The following is a 23,356-nucleotide window of genomic DNA, read 5'->3' as shown; positions in this document are numbered from 1 at the left end:
CTCACTCTCTACTATTCACTCTCTACTACTCACTCTCTACTACTTTCTACGGCTCACTCACCACTACTCACTCTCTACTACTCGCTCTCAACTACTTTCTCCTACTCACTCTACTACTCACTCTACTACTCACTCTCTATTACTCTCTACTACTCTCTCTACTTCTCACTATCTACTACTCTCTCTACTACTCACTCTCTACTACTCTCTACTACTCACTCTATACTACACACTCTCAACTACTTGCTCTCTACTACTCACTCTCTACTACTCACTCTACTATTCAGTCTCTACTACTCTCTACTACTCACTCTCTACTACTCCACTACTCTCTGCTAACCATTCTCTACTACTCACTCTCTTCTACTCTTCTACTCTCTACTACTCTCTCTCTACTACTCACTCTCTACTACTCACTCTCTACTACACTCTCTCTACAACTCACTCTCTACTACTCACTCTCTACTACTCTCTACTACTCGCTCTCTACTACTCTCTACTACTCACTCTACTACTCAGTCTCTACTACTCTCTACTACTCACTCTCTACTACTCCACTACTCTCTACTTCTCACTCTCTACTACTCACTCTCTACTACTCTACTACTTTCTACTACTCTCTCTACTACTCACTCTCTACTACTCACTCTCTACTGCTCTCTCTCTCTACTCACTCTCTGCTAATCTCTCTCTACTACTCTCTACTACTATCTACTACTCACTCTCTACTACTTACTCTACTACTCTCTAAACTACTCTCTACTTCTCACTCACTACTACTCACTCTACTACTCACTCTGTACTACTCTCTACTCCTCTCTACTACTCACTCTCTACTACTCTCTACTACTCACTCTCTACTACTCACTCTCAACTACAGTCTACTACTCACTCTCTGCTACTCTCTCTATTACTCTCTACTACTCTCTACAACTTTCTACTACTCACTCTCTACTCTCTATTACTCACTCTCTACCTCTCTCTACCTCTCTCTCTACTACTCTCTACCTCTCTACCTCTACCTATCTACCTCTACCTCTCTACCTCTCTACCTCGACCTCTACACCTCTACCTCTCTACCTCTCTCTACCTCTCTTTACACGCACACATATGCACATATATATATGCATATATATGCATATGCATTTATATATATATGTATTTGTATATATATATACTCACATATATCAACATATATATAATCTGCATATCTCTATAAATACAAATATAAATGCATGCATACATATACATATACACATATGCATACATATGCAAGTTATGTACATGAAAGTTTGAAAAACACTAATACAAGCAAAGCTAAAAAGCCAACTAATTACAAACAGAATTGCCTTAACTTAAACGAGGGTGTTACCTATTGCATTTTCAATGCGTGTTTACTTTGGTTCCATCAAGAAGGCATGGAGATGTGTCACACATTTGACATAAATTCTGAATGGTAGCACTCTAGTTGCTCATTAGATCACGATAGTAAAGCTACTGTTCACCAGGGAAGTCTGCTGCTGGTATTCAAAGTGTATGTGCCAGTCTGCATGTCAGAAGTTTTTAATGAAATAGAAGAGCATTTGAGAAGTCACTCAAAATGTGCCCTAATTTTTCTTTCTGCAGCACTAATCATACTTTCTATGGCAAAATGAAACGCCTCATTTTGTTCCTTTTTAAATTAAATGTTTTAAGAGTTACCACTTTATTCCAATCAAGATGGCTTCAGGTCTGCCATACGTTTGTCATAAGTAAGACTGTTAGCGCTCTAGTTGTTCTTTAGAACACTCTGGGACATTCTGTCATTGGGCTATACTTGGGCTACATCTGGGTGATATTTTTGCTTCATTTTTGCTCTTTTGTCTCTGGTGGCCATCTTGGGAAACTTATTTGTTATGAATTTTCCTAATTTCCTCCTTTACTACAGTCTCCTCAGTATGAAATACTTCCAGTTTTTACTTTGATTCCATCGAGAAGGCATTCAGATGTGTCACACATTTGCCATAAATTCGGAATGTTAGCACTCTAGTTGCTTATTAGATCAATGTAGTAAAGCTACTGCTCAACATGGAAGTCTGCTGCTGGTATCGAAAGTGCATGTTTCAGTCTGCATGTCAGAACTTTTGAATGAAATAGAAGAGGATTTGAGAAGTCTCTCAAAATGTGCCCTAATTTTTCTTTCTGCAGCACTAATCATAATTGCTATGGCAAAATTAACCCCCTCATTGTGTTCCTTTCAAATTAAACTATTCTCTCTACTACTCACTCGCTACTACTCGCTACTACTCTCTACTACTACTCTCTACTACTCACTCTCTACTACTCACTCTCTACTGCTCTGTACTACTCACTCTACTACTCTCTACTACTCTCTCTCTACTACTCCCTCTCTATTACCCACTCTGCTGATCTCTACTACGCACTCTCTACTATTCACTCTCTACTACTCGCTCTCTACTACTTGCTCTCTACTACTATCTACTACTCACTCTCCACTACTCACTCTCTACTACTCGCTCTCTACTACTCACTACTACTCACTCTCTACTACTCTACTACTCTCTCTACTACTCACTCTCAACTACTCACTCTCTACTACTTTACTACTCTCTACTACTCTCTCTACTACTCACTCTCTACTACTCTCTACTACTCACTCTAGTACTCTCTACTACTCTCTATCACTCCCTCTTTACTATTCTACTACTCACTCTACTACTCTCTACTACTCACTCTCTCCTACTCTCTATCTACTACTCACTCTCTACTACTCACTCTCTACTACTCACTCACTACTACTCACTCTCCACAACTCTCTACTACTCACTCTCCACTACTCACTCTCTACTACTCGCTCTCTACTACTCTCTACTACACACTCTACTACTCACTCTCTACTACTCTACTACTCTCTACTACTCTCTCTACTACTCACTCTCTGCTACTCTCTACTACTCACTCTTCACTACTTGCTCTCTACTACTCGCTCCCAACTACTCTCTACTACTCACTCTACTACTCAGTCTCTACTACTCCCTACTACTCACTCTCTACTACTGTCTACTACTCACTCTCCACTACTCCACTACTCTCTACTACTCACTCTCTACTACTCACCCTCTTCTACTCTACTACTCCCTACTACTCTCTCTCTCTACTACTCACTCTCTACTACTCACTCTCTACTACTCACTCTCTACTACTATCTCTCTACTACTCTATACTACTCTCTAATACTCTCTCCTACTCTCTACTACACTCTACTACTCATTCTCTACTCTCTATTACTCACTCTCTACCTCTCTCTCTACAACTCTCTACCTCTCTACCTCTACCTCTACCTCTCTACCTCTACCTCTCTACCTCGACACCTCTACCTCTCTCTACACGCACACATATGCACATATATATATGCATATATATGCTATGCATTTATATATGTATGTGTATATATATACATACATATATAAACATATATTTAATCTGCATATCTATATAAATACAAATATAAATGCATGCATACATATACATATATCCATACATATGCATGTTATGTACATGAAAGTTTGAAAAACACTAATACAAGCAAAGCTAAAAAGCCACCTAATTACAAACAGAATTGCTTTAACTTAAACGAGGGCGATACCTGTTGCATTTTCAATGCTTGTTTACTTTGGTTCCATCAAGAAGGCATTGAGATGTGTCACACATTTGCCATAACTTCTGAATGGTAGCCCTCTAGTTGCTCATTAGATCACTGTAGTAAAGCTAATAATCACCATGGAAGTCTGCTGCTGGTATTCAATGTGTATGTTTCAGTCTGCATGTCAGAAGTTTTTAATGAAATAGAAGAGGATTTGAGAAGTCAAAATGTGCCCTCATTTTTCTTTCTGCAGCACTAATCATAATTTCTATGGCAAAATAAACACCCTCATTTTGTTTCTTTGCAAATTAAATGTCTTAAGTGTTGCCACTTTATTCCAATCAAGATGGCTTCAGGTCTGCCATAGTTTTGTCATAAGTAAGACTGTTAGCGCTCTAGTTGTTCTTTAGAACACTCTGGGACATTCTGTCATTGGGCTATACTTGGGCTACATCTGGGTGATATTTTTGCTTCATTTTTGCTCTTTTGTCTCTGGTGGCCATCTTGGGAAACTTATTTGTTATGAATTTTCCTAATTTCCTCCTTTACTACAGTCTCCTCAGTAGGAAATACTTCCAGTTTTTACTTTGATTCCATCGAGAAGGCATTCAGATGTGTCACACATTTGCCATAAATTCGGAATGTTAGCACTCTAGTTGCTTATTAGATCAATGTAGTAAAGCTACTGCTCAACATGGAAGTCTGCTGCTGGTATCGAAAGTGCATGTTTCAGTCTGCATGTCAGAACTTTTTAATGAAATAGAAGAGGATTTGAGAAGTCTCTCAAAATGTTCCCTAATTTTTCTTTCTGCAGCACTAATCATACTTGCTATGGCAAAATTAACACCCTCATTGTGTTCCTTTCAAATTAAACTATTCTCTCTACTACTCACTCGCTACTACTCTATACTACTCTCTACTACTACTCTCTACTACTCACTCTCTACTACTCACTCTCTACTACTCTGTACTACTCACTCTACTACTCTCTACTACTCTCTCTCTACTACTCCCTCTCTATTACCCACTCTGCTGATCTCTACTACGCACTCTCTACTATTCACTCTCTACTACTCGCTCTCTACTACTTGCTCTCTACTACTATCTCCTACTCACTCTCCACTACTCACTCTCTACTACTCGCTCTCTACTACTCACTACTACTCACTCTCTACTACTCTACTACTCTCTCTACTACTCACTCTCAACTACTCACTCTCTACTACTTTACTATTCTCTACTACTCTCTCTACTACTCACTCTCTACTACTCTCTACTACTCACTCTACTACTCTCTACTACTCTGTATCACTCCCTCTTTACTATTCTACTACTCACTCTACTACTCTCTACTACTCACTCTCTCCTACTCTCTATCTACTACTCACTCTCTACTACTCTCTACTACTCACTCTCTACTACTCACTCTCTACTACTCACTCTCCACAACTCTCTACTACTCACTCTCCACTACTCACTCTCTACTACTTGCTCTCTACTACTCTCTACTACACACTCTACTACTCACTCTCTACTACTCTACTACTCTCTACTACTCTCTCTACTACTCACTCTCTGCTTCTCTCTACTACTCACTCTTCACTACTTGCTCTCTACTACTCGCTCCCTACTACTCTCTACTACTCACTCTACTACTCAGTCTCTACTACTCCCTACTACTCACTCTCTACTACTCTCTACTACTCACTCTCCACTACTCCACTACTCTCTACTACTCACTCTCTACTACTCCACTACTCTCTACTACTCACTCTCTACTACTCACTCTCTACTACTCTACTACTTTCTACTACTCTCTCTACTACTCACTCTCTACTACTCACTCTCTACTGCTCTCTCTCTCTACTCACTCTCTGCTAATCTCTCTCTACTACTCTCTACTACTATCTACTACTCACTCTCTACTACTTACTCTACTACTCTCTAAACTACTCTCTACTTCTCACTCACTACTACTCACTCTACTACTCACTCTGTACTACTCTCTACTCCTCTCTACTACTCACTCTCTACTACTCTCTACTACTCACTCTCTACTACTCACTCTCAACTACAGTCTACTACTCACTCTCTGCTACTCTCTCTATTACTCTCTACTACTCTCTACAACTTTCTACTACTCACTCTCTACTCTCTATTACTCACTCTCTACCTCTCTCTACCTCTCTCTCTACTACTCTCTACCTCTCTACCTCTACCTATCTACCTCTACCTCTCTACCTCTCTACCTCGACCTCTACACCTCTACCTCTCTACCTCTCTCTACCTCTCTTTACACGCACACATATGCACATATATATATGCATATATATGCATATGCATTTATATATATATGTATTTGTATATATATATACTCACATATATCAACATATATATAATCTGCATATCTCTATAAATACAAATATAAATGCATGCATACATATACATATACACATATGCATACATATGCAAGTTATGTACATGAAAGTTTGAAAAACACTAATACAAGCAAAGCTAAAAAGCCAACTAATTACAAACAGAATTGCCTTAACTTAAACGAGGGTGTTACCTATTGCATTTTCAATGCGTGTTTACTTTGGTTCCATCAAGAAGGCATGGAGATGTGTCACACATTTGCCATAAATTCTGAATGGTAGCACTCTAGTTGCTCATTAGATCACGATAGTAAAGCTACTGTTCACCAGGGAAGTCTGCTGCTGGTATTCAAAGTGTATGTGCCAGTCTGCATGTCAGAAGTTTTTAATGAAATAGAAGAGCATTTGAGAAGTCACTCAAAATGTGCCCTAATTTTTCTTTCTGCAGCACTAATCATACTTTCTATGGCAAAATGAAACGCCTCATTTTGTTCCTTTTTAAATTAAATGTTTTAAGAGTTACCACTTTATTCCAATCAAGATGGCTTCAGGTCTGCCATACGTTTGTCATAAGTAAGACTGTTAGCGCTCTAGTTGTTCTTTAGAACACTCTGGGACATTCTGTCATTGGGCTATACTTGGGCTACATCTGGGTGATATTTTTGCTTCATTTTTGCTCTTTTGTCTCTGGTGGCCATCTTGGGAAACTTATTTGTTATGAATTTTCCTAATTTCCTCCTTTACTACAGTCTCCTCAGTATGAAATACTTCCAGTTTTTACTTTGATTCCATCGAGAAGGCATTCAGATGTGTCACACATTTGCCATAAATTCGGAATGTTAGCACTCTAGTTGCTTATTAGATCAATGTAGTAAAGCTACTGCTCAACATGGAAGTCTGCTGCTGGTATCGAAAGTGCATGTTTCAGTCTGCATGTCAGAACTTTTGAATGAAATAGAAGAGGATTTGAGAAGTCTCTCAAAATGTGCCCTAATTTTTCTTTCTGCAGCACTAATCATAATTGCTATGGCAAAATTAACCCCCTCATTGTGTTCCTTTCAAATTAAACTATTCTCTCTACTACTCACTCGCTACTACTCGCTACTACTCTCTACTACTACTCTCTACTACTCACTCTCTACTACTCACTCTCTACTACTCTGTACTACTCACTCTACTACTCTCTACTACTCTCTCTCTACTATTCCCTCTCTATTACCCACTCTGCTGATCTCTACTACGCACTCTCTACTATTCACTCTCTACTACTCGCTCTCTACTACTTGCTCTCTACTACTATCTACTACTCACTCTCCACTACTCACTCTCTACTACTCGCTCTCTACTACTCACTACTACTCACTCTCTACTACTCTACTACTCTCTCTACTACTCACTCTCAACTACTCACTCTCTACTACTTTACTACTCTCTACTACTCTCTCTACTACTCACTCTCTACTACTCTCTACTACTCACTCTAGTACTCTCTACTACTCTCTATCACTCCCTCTTTACTATTCTACTACTCACTCTACTACTCTCTACTACTCACTCTCTCCTACTCTCTATCTACTACTCACTCTCTACTACTCACTCTCTACTACTCACTCACTACTACTCACTCTCCACAACTCTCTACTACTCACTCTCCACTACTCACTCTCTACTACTCGCTCTCTACTACTCTCTACTACACACTCTACTACTCACTCTCTACTACTCTACTACTCTCTACTACTCTCTCTACTACTCACTCTCTGCTACTCTCTACTACTCACTCTTCACTACTTGCTCTCTACTACTCGCTCCCAACTACTCTCTACTACTCACTCTACTACTCAGTCTCTACTACTCCCTACTACTCACTCTCTACTACTCTCTACTACTCACTCTCTACTACTCACCCTCTTCTACTCTACTACTCCCTACTACTCTCTCTCTCTCTACTACTCACTCTCTACTACTCACTCTCTACTACTCACTCTCTACTACTATCTCTCTACTACTCTATACTACTCTCTAATACTCTCTCCTACTCTCTACTACACTCTACTACTCATTCTCTACTCTCTATTACTCACTCTCTACCTCTCTCTCTACAACTCTCTACCTCTCTACCTCTACCTCTACCTCTCTACCTCTACCTCTCTACCTCGACACCTCTACCTCTCTCTACACGCACACATATGCACATATATATATGCATATATATGCTATGCATTTATATATGTATGTGTATATATATACATACATATATAAACATATATTTAATCTGCATATCTATATAAATACAAATATAAATGCATGCATACATATACATATATCCATACATATGCATGTTATGTACATGAAAGTTTGAAAAACACTAATACAAGCAAAGCTAAAAAGCCACCTAATTACAAACAGAATTGCTTTAACTTAAACGAGGGCGATACCTGTTGCATTTTCAATGCTTGTTTACTTTGGTTCCATCAAGAAGGCATTGAGATGTGTCACACATTTGCCATAACTTCTGAATGGTAGCACTCTAGTTGCTCATTAGATCACTGTAGTAAAGCTAATAATCACCATGGAAGTCTGCTGCTGGTATTCAATGTGTATGTTTCAGTCTGCATGTCAGAAGTTTTTAATGAAATAGAAGAGGATTTGAGAAGTCAAAATGTGCCCTCATTTTTCTTTCTGCAGCACTAATCATAATTTCTATGGCAAAATAAACACCCTCATTTTGTTTCTTTGCAAATTAAATGTCTTAAGTGTTGCCACTTTATTCCAATCAAGATGGCTTCAGGTCTGCCATAGTTTTGTCATAAGTAAGACTGTTAGCGCTCTAGTTGTTCTTTAGAACACTCTGGGACATTCTGTCATTGGGCTATACTTGGGCTACATCTGGGTGATATTTTTGCTTCATTTTTGCTTTTTTGTCTCTGGTGGCCATCTTTGGAAACTTATTTGTTATGAATTTTCCTAATTTCCTCCTTTACTACAGTCTCCTCAGTAGGAAATACTTCCAGTTTTTACTTTGATTCCATCGAGAAGGCATTCAGATGTGTCACACATTTGCCATAAATTCGGAATGTTAGCACTCTAGTTGCTTATTAGATCAATGTAGTAAAGCTACTGCTCAACATGGAAGTCTGCTGCTGGTATCGAAAGTGCATGTTTCAGTCTGCATGTCAGAACTTTTTAATGAAATAGAAGAGGATTTGAGAAGTCTCTCAAAATGTTCCCTAATTTTTCTTTCTGCAGCACTAATCATACTTGCTATTGCAAAATTAACCCCCTCATTGTGTTCCTTTCAAATTAAACTATTCTCTCTACTACTCACTCGCTACTACTCTATACTACTCTCTACTACTACTCTCTACTACTCACTCTCTACTACTCACTCTCTACTACTCTGTACTACTCACTCTACTACTCTCTACTACTCTCTCTCTACTACTCCCTCTCTATTACCCACTCTGCTGATCTCTACTACGCACTCTCTACTATTCACTCTCTACTACTCGCTCTCTACTACTTGCTCTCTACTACTATCTCCTACTCACTCTCCACTACTCACTCTCTACTACTCGCTCTCTACTACTCACTACTACTCACTCTCTACTACTCTACTACTCTCTCTACTACTCACTCTCAACTACTCACTCTCTACTACTTTACTATTCTCTACTACTCTCTCTACTACTCACTCTCTACTACTCTCTACTACTCACTCTACTACTCTCTACTACTCTGTATCACTCCATCGAGAAGGCATTCAGATGTGTCACACATTTGCCATAAATTCGGAATGTTAGCACTCTAGTTGCTCATTAGATCAATGTAGTAAAGCTACTGCTCAACATGGAAGTCTGCTGCTGGTATCGAAAGTGCATGTTTCAGTCTGCATGTCATAACTTTTTAATGAAATAGAAGAGGATTTGAGAAGTCTCTCAAAATGTTCCCTAATATTTCTTTCTGCAGCACTAATCATACTTGCTATGGCAAAATTAACCCCCTCATTGTGTTCCTTTCAAATTAAACTATTCTCTCTACTACTCACTAGCTACTACTCTATACTACTCTCTACTACTACTCTCTACTACTCACTCTCTACTACTCACTCTCTACTACTCTGTACTACTCACTCTACTACTCTCTACTACTCTCGCTCTACTACTCCCTCTCTATTACCCACTCTGCTGATCTCTACTACGCACTCTCTACTATTCACTCTCTACTACTCGCTCTCTACTACTTGCTCTCTACTACTATCTACTACTCACTCTCCACTACTCACTCTCTACTACTCGCTCTCTACTACTCACTACTACTCACTCTCTACTACTCTACTACTCTCTCTACTACTCACTCTCAACTACTCACTCTCTACTACTTTACTACTCTCTACTACTCTCTCTACTACTCACTCTCTACTACTCTCTACTACTCTCTATCACTCCCTCTTTACTATTCTACTACTCACTCTACTAATCTCTACTACTCACTCTCTCCTACTCTCTATCTACTACTCACTCTCTACTACTCTCTACTACTCACTCTCTACTACTCACTCTCTACTACTCACTCTCCACAACTCTCTACTACTCACTCTCCACTACTCACTCTCTACTACTCGCTCTCTACTACACACTCTACTACTCACTCTCTACTACTCTACTACTCTCTACTACTCTCTCTACTACTCACTCTCTGCTACTCTCTACTACTCACTCTTCACTACTTGCTCTCTACTACTCGCTCCCTACTACTCTCTAATACTCACTCTACTACTCAGTCTCTACTACTCCCTACTACTCACTCTCTACTACTCTCTACTACTCACTCTTCACTACTCCACTACCCCCTACTACTCTCTACTACTCACTCTACTACTCAGTCTCTACTACTCCCTACTACTCACTCTCTACTACTCTCTACTACTCACTCTCTACTACTCACTCTCTTCTACTCTACTACTCCCTACTACTCTCTCTCTCTACTACTCACTCTCTACTACTCACTCTCTACTACTCACTCTCTACTACTATCTCTCTACTACTCTATACTACTCTCTAATACTCTCTACTACTCTCTACTACACTCTACTACTCATTCTCTACTCTCTATTACTCACTCTCTACCTCTCTCTCTACTACTCTCTACCTCTCTACCTCTACCTCTACCTCTCTACCTCTACCTCTCTACCTCTCTACCTCTACCTCTCTACCTCTCTCTACACGCACACATATGCACATATATATATGCATATATATGCTATGCATTTATATATGTATGTGTATATATATACATACATATATAAACATATATTTAATCTGCATATCTATATAAATACAAATATAAATGCATGCATACATATACATATATCCATACATATGCATGTTATGTACATGAAAGTTTAAAAAACACTAATACAAGCAAAGCTAAAAAGCCACCTAATTACAAACAGAATTGCTTTAACTTAAACGAGGGTGATACCTGTTGCATTTTCAATGCTTGTTTACTTTGGTTCCATCAAGAAGGCATTGAGATGTGTCACACATTTGCCATAACTTCTGAATGGTAGTACTCTAGTTGCTCATTAGATCACTGTAGTAAAGCTAATAATCACCATGGAAGTCTGCTGCTGGTATTCAATGTGTATGTTTCAGTCTGCATGTCAGAAGTTTTTAATGAAATAGAAGAGGATTTGAGAAGTCAAAATGTGCCCTCATTTTTCTTCCTGCAGCACTAATCATAATTTCTATGGCAAAATAAACACCCTCATTTTGTTTCTTTGCAAATTAAATGTCTTAAGTGTTGCCACTTTATTCCAATCAAGATGGCTTCAGATCTGCCATAGTTTTGTCATAAGTAAGACTGTTAGCGCTCTAGTTGTTCTTTAGAACACTCTGGGACATTCTGTCATTGGGCTATACTTGGGCTACATCTGGGTGATATTTTTGCTTCATTTTTGCTCTTTTGTCTCTGGTGGCCATCTTGGGAAACTTATTTGTTATGAATTTTCCTAATTTCCTCCTTTACTACAGTCTCCTCAGTAGGAAATACTTCCAGTTTTTACTTTGATTCCATCGAGAAGGCATTCAGATGTGTCACACATTTGCCATAAATTCGGAATGTTAGCACTCTAGTTGCTTATTAGATCAATGTAGTAAAGCTACTGCTCAACATGGAAGTCTGCTGCTGGTATCGAAAGTGCATGTTTCAGTCTGCATGTCAGAACTTTTTAATGAAATAGAAGAGGATTTGAGAAGTCTCTCAAAATGTTCCCTAATTTTTCTTTCTGCAGCACTAATCATACTTGCTATGGCAAAATTAACCCCCTCATTGTGTTCCTTTCAAATTAAACTATTCTCTCTACTACTCACTCGCTACTACTCTATACTACTCTCTACTACTACTCTCTACTACTCACTCTCTACTACTCACTCTCTACTACTCACTCTCTACTACTCTGTACTACTCACTCTACTACTCTCTACTACTCTCTCTCTACTACTCCCTCTCTATTACCCACTCTGCTGATCTCTACTACGCACTCTCTACTATTCACTCTCTACTACTCACTCTCTACTACTTGCTCTCTACTACTATCTCCTACTCACTCTCCACTACTCACTCTCTACTACTCGCTCTCTACTACTCACTACTACTCACTCTCTACTACTCTACTACTCTCTCTACTACTCACTCTCAACTACTCACTCTCTACTACTTTACTATTCTCTACTACTCTCTCTACTACTCACTCTCTACTACTCTCTACTACTCACTCTACTACTCTCTACTACTCTGTATCACTCCCTCTTTACTATTCTACTACTCACTCTACTACTCTCTACTACTCACTCTCTCCTATTCTCTATCTACTACTCACTCTCTACTACTCTCTACTACTCACTCTCTACTACTCACTCTCTACTACTCACTCTCCACAACTCTCTACTACTCACTCTCCACTACTCACTCTCTACTACTTGCTCTCTACTACTCTCTACTACACACTCTACTACTCACTCTCTACTACTCTACTACTCTCTACTACTCTCTCTACTACTCACTCTCTGCTTCTCTCTACTACTCACTCTTCACTACTTGCTCTCTACTACTCGCTCCCTACTACTCTCTACTACTCACTCTACTACTCAGTCTCTACTACTCCCTACTACTCACTCTCTACTACTCTCTACTACTCACTCTCCACTACTCCACTACTCTCTACTACTCACTCTCTACTACTCCACTACTCTCTACTACTCACTCTCTACTACTCACTCTCTACTACTCTACTACTTTCTACTACTCTCTCTACTACTCACTCTCTACTACTCACTCTCTACTGCTCTCTCTCTCTACTCACTCTCTGCTAATCTCTCTCTACTACTCTCTACTACTATCTACTACTCACTCTCTACTACTTACTCTACTACTCTCTAAACTACTCTCTACTTCTCACTCACTACTACTCACTCTACTACTCACTCTGTACTACTCTCTACTCCTCTCTACTACTCACTCTCTACTACTCTCTACTACTCACTCTCTACTACTCACTCTCAACTACAGTCTACTACTCACTCTCTGCTACTCTCTCTATTACTCTCTACTACTCTCTACAACTTTCTACTACTCACTCTCTACTCTCTATTACTCACTCTCTACCTCTCTCTACCTCTCTCTCTACTACTCTCTACCTCTCTACCTCTACCTATCTACCTCTACCTCTCTACCTCTCTACCTCGACCTCTACACCTCTACCTCTCTACCTCTCTCTACCTCTCTTTACACGCACACATATGCACATATATATATGCATATATATGCATATGCATTTATATATATGTATTTGTATATATATATACTCACATATATCAACATATATATAATCTGCATATCTCTATAAATACAAATATAAATGCATGCATACATATACATATACACATATGCATACATATGCAAGTTATGTACATGAAAGTTTGAAAAACACTAATACAAGCAAAGCTAAAAAGCCAACTAATTACAAACAGAATTGCCTTAACTTAAACGAGGGTGTTACCTATTGCATTTTCAATGCGTGTTTACTTTGGTTCCATCAAGAAGGCATGGAGATGTGTCACACATTTGCCATAAATTCTGAATGGTAGCACTCTAGTTGCTCATTAGATCACGATAGTAAAGCTACTGTTCACCAGGGAAGTCTGCTGCTGGTATTCAAAGTGTATGTGCCAGTCTGCATGTCAGAAGTTTTTAATGAAATAGAAGAGCATTTGAGAAGTCACTCAAAATGTGCCCTAATTTTTCTTTCTGCAGCACTAATCATACTTTCTATGGCAAAATGAAACGCCTCATTTTGTTCCTTTTTAAATTAAATGTTTTAAGAGTTACCACTTTATTCCAATCAAGATGGCTTCAGGTCTGCCATACGTTTGTCATAAGTAAGACTGTTAGCGCTCTAGTTGTTCTTTAGAACACTCTGGGACATTCTGTCATTGGGCTATACTTGGGCTACATCTGGGTGATATTTTTGCTTCATTTTTGCTCTTTTGTCTCTGGTGGCCATCTTGGGAAACGTATTTGTTATGAATTTTCCTAATTTCCTCCTTTACTACAGTCTCCTCAGTATGAAATACTTCCAGTTTTTACTTTGATTCCATCGAGAAGGCATTCAGATGTGTCACACATTTGCCATAAATTCGGAATGTTAGCACTCTAGTTGCTTATTAGATCAATGTAGTAAAGCTACTGCTCAACATGGAAGTCTGCTGCTGGTATCGAAAGTGCATGTTTCAGTCTGCATGTCAGAACTTTTGAATGAAATAGAAGAGGATTTGAGAAGTCTCTCAAAATGTGCCCTAATTTTTCTTTCTGCAGCACTAATCATAATTGCTATGGCAAAATTAACCCCCTCATTGTGTTCCTTTCAAATTAAACTATTCTCTCTACTACTCACTCGCTACTACTCGCTACTACTCTCTACTACTACTCTCTACTACTCACTCTCTACTACTCACTCTCTACTACTCTGTACTACTCACTCTACTACTCTCTACTACTCTCTCTCTACTACTCCCTCTCTATTACCCACTCTGCTGATCTCTACTACGCACGCTCTACTATTCACTCTCTACTACTCGCTCTCTACTACTTGCTCTCTACTACTATCTACTACTCACTCTCCACTACTCACTCTCTACTACTCGCTCTCTACTACTCACTACTACTCACTCTCTACTACTCTACTACTCTGTCTACTACTCACTCTCAACTACTCACTCTCTACTACTTTACTACTCTCTACTACTCTCTCTACTACTCACTCTCTACTACTCTCTACTACTCACTCTAGTACTCTCTACTACTCTCTATCACTCCCTCTTTACTATTCTACTACTCACTCTACTACTCTCTACTACTCACTCTCTCCTACTCTCTATCTACTACTCACTCTCTACTACTCACTCTCTACTACTCACTCACTACTACTCACTCTCCACAACTCTCTACTACTCACTCTCCACTACTCACTCTCTACTAATCGCTCTCTACTACTCTCTACTACACACTCTACTACTCACTCTCTACTACTCTACTACTCTCTACTACTCTCTCTACTACTCACTCTCTGCTACTCTCTACTACTCACTCTTCACTACTTGCTCTCTACTACTCGCTCCCAACTACTCTCTACTACTCACTCTACTACTCAGTCTCTACTACTCCCTACTACTCACTCTCTACTACTCTCTACTACTCACTCTCTACTACTCACCCTCTTCTACTCTACTACTCCCTACTACTCTCTCTCTCTCTACTACTCACTCTCTACTACTCACTCTCTACTACTCACTCTCTACTACTATCTCTCTACTACTCTATACTACTCTCTAATACTCCCTCCTACTCTCTACTACACTCTACTACTCATTCTCTACTCTCTATTACTCACTCTCTACCTCTCTCTCTACAACTCTCTACCTCTCTACCTCTACCTCTACCTCTCTACCTCTACCTCTCTACCTCGACACCTCTACCTCTCTCTACACGCACACATATGCACATATATATATGCATATATATGCTATGCATTTATATATGTATGTGTATATATATACATACATATATAAACATATATTTAATCTGCATATCTATATAAATACAAATATAAATGCATGCATACATATACATATATCCATACATATGCATGTTATGTACATGAAAGTTTGAAAAACACTAATACAAGCAAAGCTAAAAAGCCACCTAATTACAAACAGAATTGCTTTAACTTAAACGAGGGCGATACCTGTTGCATTTTCAATGCTTGTTTACTTTGGTTCCATCAAGAAGGCATTGAGATGTGTCACACATTTGCCATAACTTCTGAATGGTAGCACTCTAGTTGCTCATTAGATCACTGTAGTAAAGCTAATAATCACCATGGAAGTCTGCTGCTGGTATTCAATGTGTATGTTTCAGTCTGCATGTCAGAAGTTTTTAACCCCTTCCATGCGGGGCGGATTCCCCCGCGGTGCTGACTGCTGCTTGCGCGGGCGGGCTCATGACGGAACGGTTCCGTCATGAGCACAGCTCAACCGACGCTCATGACGGAACCGTTCCGTCATGAGCGTCGAAGGGGTTAATGAAATAGAAGAGGATTTGAGAAGTCAAAATGTGCCCTCATTTTTCTTTCTGCAGCACTAATCATAATTTCTATGGCAAAATAAACACCCTCATTTTGTTTCTTTGCAAATTAAATGTCTTAAGTGTTGCCACTTTATTCCAATCAAGATGGCTTCAGGTCTGCCATAGTTTTGTCATAAGTAAGACTGTTAGCGCTCTAGTTGTTCTTTAGAACACTCTGGGACATTCTGTCATTGGGCTATACTTGGGCTACATCTGGGTGATATTTTTGCTTCATTTTTGCTTTTTTGTCTCTGGTGGCCATCTTGGGAAACTTATTTGTTATGAATTTTCCTAATTTCCTCCTTTACTACAGTCTCCTCAGTAGGAAATACTTCCAGTTTTTACTTTGATTCCATCGAGAAGGCATTCAGATGTGTCACACATTTGCCATAAATTCGGAATGTTAGCACTCTAGTTGCTTATTAGATCAATGTAGTAAAGCTACTGCTCAACATGGAAGTCTGCTGCTGGTATCGAAAGTGCATGTTTCAGTCTGCATGTCAGAACTTTTTAATGAAATAGAAGAGGATTTGAGAAGTCTCTCAAAATGTTCCCTAATTTTTCTTTCTGCAGCACTAATCATACTTGCTATGGCAAAATTAACCCCCTCATTGTGTTCCTTTCAAATTAAACTATTCTCTCTACTACTCACTCGCTACTACTCTATACTACTCTCTACTACTACTCTCTACTACTCACTCTCTACTACTCACTCTCTACTACTCTGTACTACTCACTCTACTACTCTCTACTACTCTCTCTCTACTACTCCCTCTCTATTACCCACTCTGCTGATCTCTACTACACACTCTCTACTATTCACTCTCTACTACTCGCTCTCTACTACTTGCTCTCTACTACTATCTCCTACTCACTCTCCACTACTCACTCTCTACTACTCGCTCTCTACTACTCACTACTACTCACTCTCTACTACTCTACTACTCTCTCTACTACTCACTCTCAACTACTCACACTCTACTACTTTACTATTCTCTACTACTCTCTCTACTACTCACTCTCTACTACTCTCTACTACTCACTCTACTACTCTCTACTACTCTGTATCACTCCCTCTTTACTATTCTACTACTCACTCTACTACTCTCTACTACTCACTCTCTCCTACTCTCTATCTACTACTCACTCTCTACTACTCTCTACTACTCACTCTCTACTACTCACTCTCTACTACTCACTCTCCACAACTCTCTACTACTCACTCTCCACTACTCACTCTCTACTACTTGCTCTTCACTACTCTCTACTACACACTCTACTACTCACTCTCTACTACTCTACTACTCTCTACTACTCTCTCTACTACTCACTCTCTGCTTCTCTCTACTACTCACTCTTCACTACTTGCTCTCTACTACTCGCTCCCTACTACTCTCTACTACTCACTCTACTACTCAGTCTCTACTACTCCCTACTACTCACTCTCTACTACTCTCTACTACTCACTCTCCACTACTCCACTACTCTCTACTACTCACTCTCTACTACTCACTCTCTTCTACTCTACTACTCCCTACTACTCTCTCTCTCTACTACTCACTCTCTACTACTCACTCTCCACTACTCACTCTCTACTACTATCTCTCTACTACTCTATACTACTCTCTAATACTCTCTACTACTCTCTACTAAACTCTACTACTCATTCTCTACTCTCTATTACTCACTCTCTACCTCTCTCTCTACTACTCTCTACCTCTCTACCTCTACCTCTATCTCTCTACCTCTACCTCTCTACCTTGACACCTCTACCTCTCTCTACATGCACACATATGCACATATATATATGCATATATATGCTATGCATTTATATATGTATCTGTATATATATATAAATACATATATAAACATATATTTAATCTGCATATCTATATAAATACAAATATAAATGCATGCATACATATACATATATCCATACATATGCATGTTATGTACATGGAAGTTTGAAAAACACTAATACAAGCAAAGCTAAAAAGCCACCTAATTACAAACAGAATTGCTTTAACTTAAACGAGGGCGATACCTGTTGCATTTTCAATGCTTGTTTATTTTAGTTCCATCAAGAAGGCATTGAGATGTGTCACACATTTGCCATAACTTCTGAATGGTAGCACTCTAGTTGCTCATTAGATCACTGTAGTAAAGCTAATAATCACCATGGAAGTCTGCTGCTGGTATTCAATGTGTATGTTTCAGTCTGCATGTCAGAAGTTTTTAATGAAATAGAAGAGGATTTGAGAAGTCAAAATGTGCCCTCATTTTTCTTTCTGCAGCACTAATCATAATTTCTATGGCAAAATAAACACCCTCATTTTGTTTCTTTGCAAATTAAATGTCTTAAGTGTTGCCACTTTATTCCAATCAAGATGGCTTCAGGTCTGCCATAGTTTTGTCATAAGTAAGACTGTTAGCGCTCTAGTTGTTCTTTAGAACACTCTGGGACATTCTGTCATTGGGCTATACTTGGGCTATATCTGGGTGATATTTTTGCTTCATTTTTGCTCTTTTGTCTCTGGTGGCCATCTTGGGAAACTTATTTGTTATGAATTTTCCTAATTTCCTCCTTTACTACAGTCTCCTCAGTAGGAAATACTTCCAGTTTTTACTTTGATTCCATCTAGAAGGCATTCAGATGTGTCACACATTTGCCATAAATTCGGAATGTTAGCACTCTAGTTGCTTATTAGATCAATGTAGTAAAGCTACTGCTCAACATGGAAGTCTGCTGCTGGTATCGAAAGTGCATGTTTCAGTCTGCATGTCATAACTTTTTAATGAAATAGAAGAGGATTTGAGAAGTCTCTCAAAATGTTCCCTAATATTTCTTTCTGCAGCACTAATCATACTTGCTATGGCAAAATTAACCCCCTCATTGTGTTCCTTTCAAATTAAACTATTCTCTCTACTACTCACTAGCTACTACTCTATACTACTCTCTACTACTACTCTCTACTACTCACTCTCTACTACTCACTCTCTACTACTCTGTACTACTCACTCTACTACTCTCTACTACTCTCGCTCTACTACTCCCTCTCTATTACCCACTCTGCTGATCTCTACTACGCACTCTCTACTATTCACTCTCTACTACTCGCTCTCTACTACTTGCTCTCTACTACTATCTACTACTCACTCTCCACTACTCACTCTCTACTACTCGCTCTCTACTACTCACTACTACTCACTCTCTACTACTCTACTACTCTCTCTACTACTCACTCTCAACTACTCACTCTCTACTACTTTACTACTCTCTACTACTCTCTCTACTACTCACTCTCTACTACTCTCTACTACTCTCTATCACTCCCTCTTTACTATTCTACTACTCACTCTACTACTCTCTACTACTCACTCTCTCCTACTCTCTATCTACTACTCACTCTCTACTACTCTCTACTACTCACTCTCTACTACTCACTCTCTACTACTCACTCTCCACAACTCTCTACTACTCACTCTCCACTACTCACTCTCTACTACTCGCTCTCTACTACACACTCTACTACTCACTCTCTACTACTCTACTACTCTCTACTACTCTCTCTACTACTCACTCTCTGCTACTCTCTACTACTCACTCTTCACTACTTGCTCTCTACTACTCGCACCCTACTACTCTCTATTACTCACTCTACTACTCAGTCTCTACTACTCCCTACTACTCACTCTCTACTACACTCTACTACTCACTCTCCACCACTCCACTACTCCCTACTACTCTCTACTACTCACTCTACTACTCAGTCTCTACTACTCCCTACTACTCACTCTCTACTACTCTCTACTACTCACTCTCTACTACTCACTCTCTTCTACTCTACTACTCCCTACTACTCTCTCTCTCTACTACTCACTCTCTACTACTCACTCTCTACTACTCACTCTCTACTACTATCTCTCTACTACTCTATACTACTCTCTAATACTCTCTACTACTCTCTACTACACTCTACTACTCATTCTCTACTCTCTATTACTCACTCTCTACCTCTCTCTCTACTACTCTCTACCTCTCTACCTCTACCTCTACCTCTCTACCTCTACCTCTCTACCTCTCTACCTCTACCTCTCTACCTCTCTCTACACACACACATATGCACATATATATATGCATATATATGCTATGCATTTATATATGTATGTGTATATATATACATACATATATAAACATATATTTAATCTGCATATCTATATAAATACAAATATAAATGCATGCATACATATACATATATCCATACATATGCATGTTATGTACATGAAAGTTGAAAAAACACTAATACAAGCAAAGCTAAAAAGCCACCTAATTACAAACAGAATTGCTTTAACTTAAACGAGGGCGATACCTGTTGCATTTTCAATGCTTGTTTACTTTGGTTCCATCAAGAAGGCATTGAGATGTATCACACATTTGCCATAACTTCTGAATGGTAGTACTCTAGTTGCTCATTAGATCACTGTAGTAAAGCTAATAATCACCATGGAAGTCTGCTGCTGGTATTCAATGTGTATGTTTCAGTCTGCATGTCAGACGTTTTTAATGAAATAGAAGAGGATTTGAGAAGTCAAAATGTGCCCTCATTTTTCTTCCTGCAGCACTAATCATAATTTCTATGGCAAAATAAACACCCTCATTTTGTTTCTTTGCAAATTAAATGTCTTAAGTGTTGCCACTTTATTCCAATCAAGATGGCTTCAGATCTGCCATAGTTTTGTCATAAGTAAGACTGTTAGCGCTCTAGTTGTTCTTTAGAACACTCTGGGACATTCTGTCATTGGGCTATACTTGGGCTACATCTGGGTGATATTTTTGCTTCATTTTTGCTCTTTTGTCTCTGGTGGCCATCTTGGGAAACTTATTTGTTATGAATTTTCCTAATTTCCTCCTTTACTACAGTCTCCTCAGTAGGAAATACTTCCAGTTTTTACTTTGATTCCATCGAGAAGGCATTCAGATGTGTCACACATTTGCCATAAATTCGGAATGTTAGCACTCTAGTTGCTTATTAGATCAATGTAGTAAAGCTACTGCTCAACATGGAAGTCTGCTGCTGGTATCGAAAGTGCATGTTTCAGTCTGCATGTCAGAACTTTTTAATGAAATAGAAGAGGATTTGAGAAGTCTCTCAAAATATTCCCTAATTTTTCTTTCTGCAGCACTAATCATACTTGCTATGGCAAAATTAACCCCCTCATTGTGTTCCTTTCAAATTAAACTATTCTCTCTACTACTCACTCGCTACTACTCTATACTACTCTCTACTACTACTCTCTACTACTCACTCTCTACTACTCACTCTCTACTACTCACTCTCTACTACTCTGTACTACTCACTCTACTACTCTCTACTACTCTCTCTCTACTACTCCCTCTCTATTACCAACTCTGCTGATCTCTACTACGCACTCTCTACTATTCACTCTCTACTACTCGCTCTCTACTACTTGCTCTCTACTACTATCTCCTACTCACTCTCCACTACTCACTCTCTACTACTCGCTCTCTACTACTCACTACTACTCACTCTCTACTACTCTACTACTCTCTCTACTACTCACTCTCAACTACTCACTCTCTACTACTTTACTATTCTCTACTACTCTCTCTACTACTCACTCTCTACTACTCTCTACTACTCACTCTACTACTCTCTACTACTCTGTATCACTCCCTCTTTACTATTCTACTACTCACTCTACTACTCTCTACTACTCACTCTCTCCTACTCTCTATCTACTACTCACTCTCTACTACTCTCTACTACTCACTCTCTACTACTCACTCTCTACTACTCACTCTCCACAACTCTCTACTACTCACTCTCCACTACTCACTCTCTACTACTTGCTCTCTACTACTCTCTACTACACACTCTACTACTCACTCTCTACTACTCTACTACTCTCTACTACTCTCTCTACTACTCACTCTCTGCTTCTCTCTACTACTCACTCTTCACTACTTGCTCTCTACTACTCGCTCCCTACTACTCTCTACTACTCACTCTACTACTCAGTCTCTACTACTCCCTACTACTCACTCTCTACTACTCTCTACTACTCACTCTCCACTACTCCACTACTCTCTACTACTCACTCTCTACTACTCCACTACTCTCTACTACTCACTCTCTACTACTCACTCTCTACTACTCTACTACTTTCTACTACTCTCTCTACTACTCACTCTCTACTACTCACTCTCTACTGCTCTCTCTCTCTACTCACTCTCTGCTAATCTCTCTCTACTACTCTCTACTACTATCTACTACTCACTCTCTACTACTTACTCTACTACTCTCTAAACTACTCTCTACTTCTCACTCACTACTACTCACTCTACTACTCACTCTGTACTACTCTCTACTCCTCTCTACTACTCACTCTCTACTACTCTCTACTACTCACTCTCTACTACTCACTCTCAACTACAGTCTACTACTCACTCTCTGCTACTCTCTCTATTACTCTCTACTACTCTCTACAACTTTCTACTACTCACTCTCTACTCTCTATTACTCACTCTCTACCTCTCTCTACCTCTCTCTCTACTACTCTCTACCTCTCTACCTCTACCTATCTACCTCTACCTCTCTACCTCTCTACCTCGACCTCTACACCTCTACCT

This window comes from Triturus cristatus, chromosome 6 (genome assembly GCF_964204655.1).
Source record: "Triturus cristatus chromosome 6, aTriCri1.1, whole genome shotgun sequence".
NCBI classification, from domain to species: Eukaryota; Metazoa; Chordata; class Amphibia; order Caudata; family Salamandridae; genus Triturus; species Triturus cristatus.
This window is presented reverse-complemented; position numbering follows the sequence as displayed.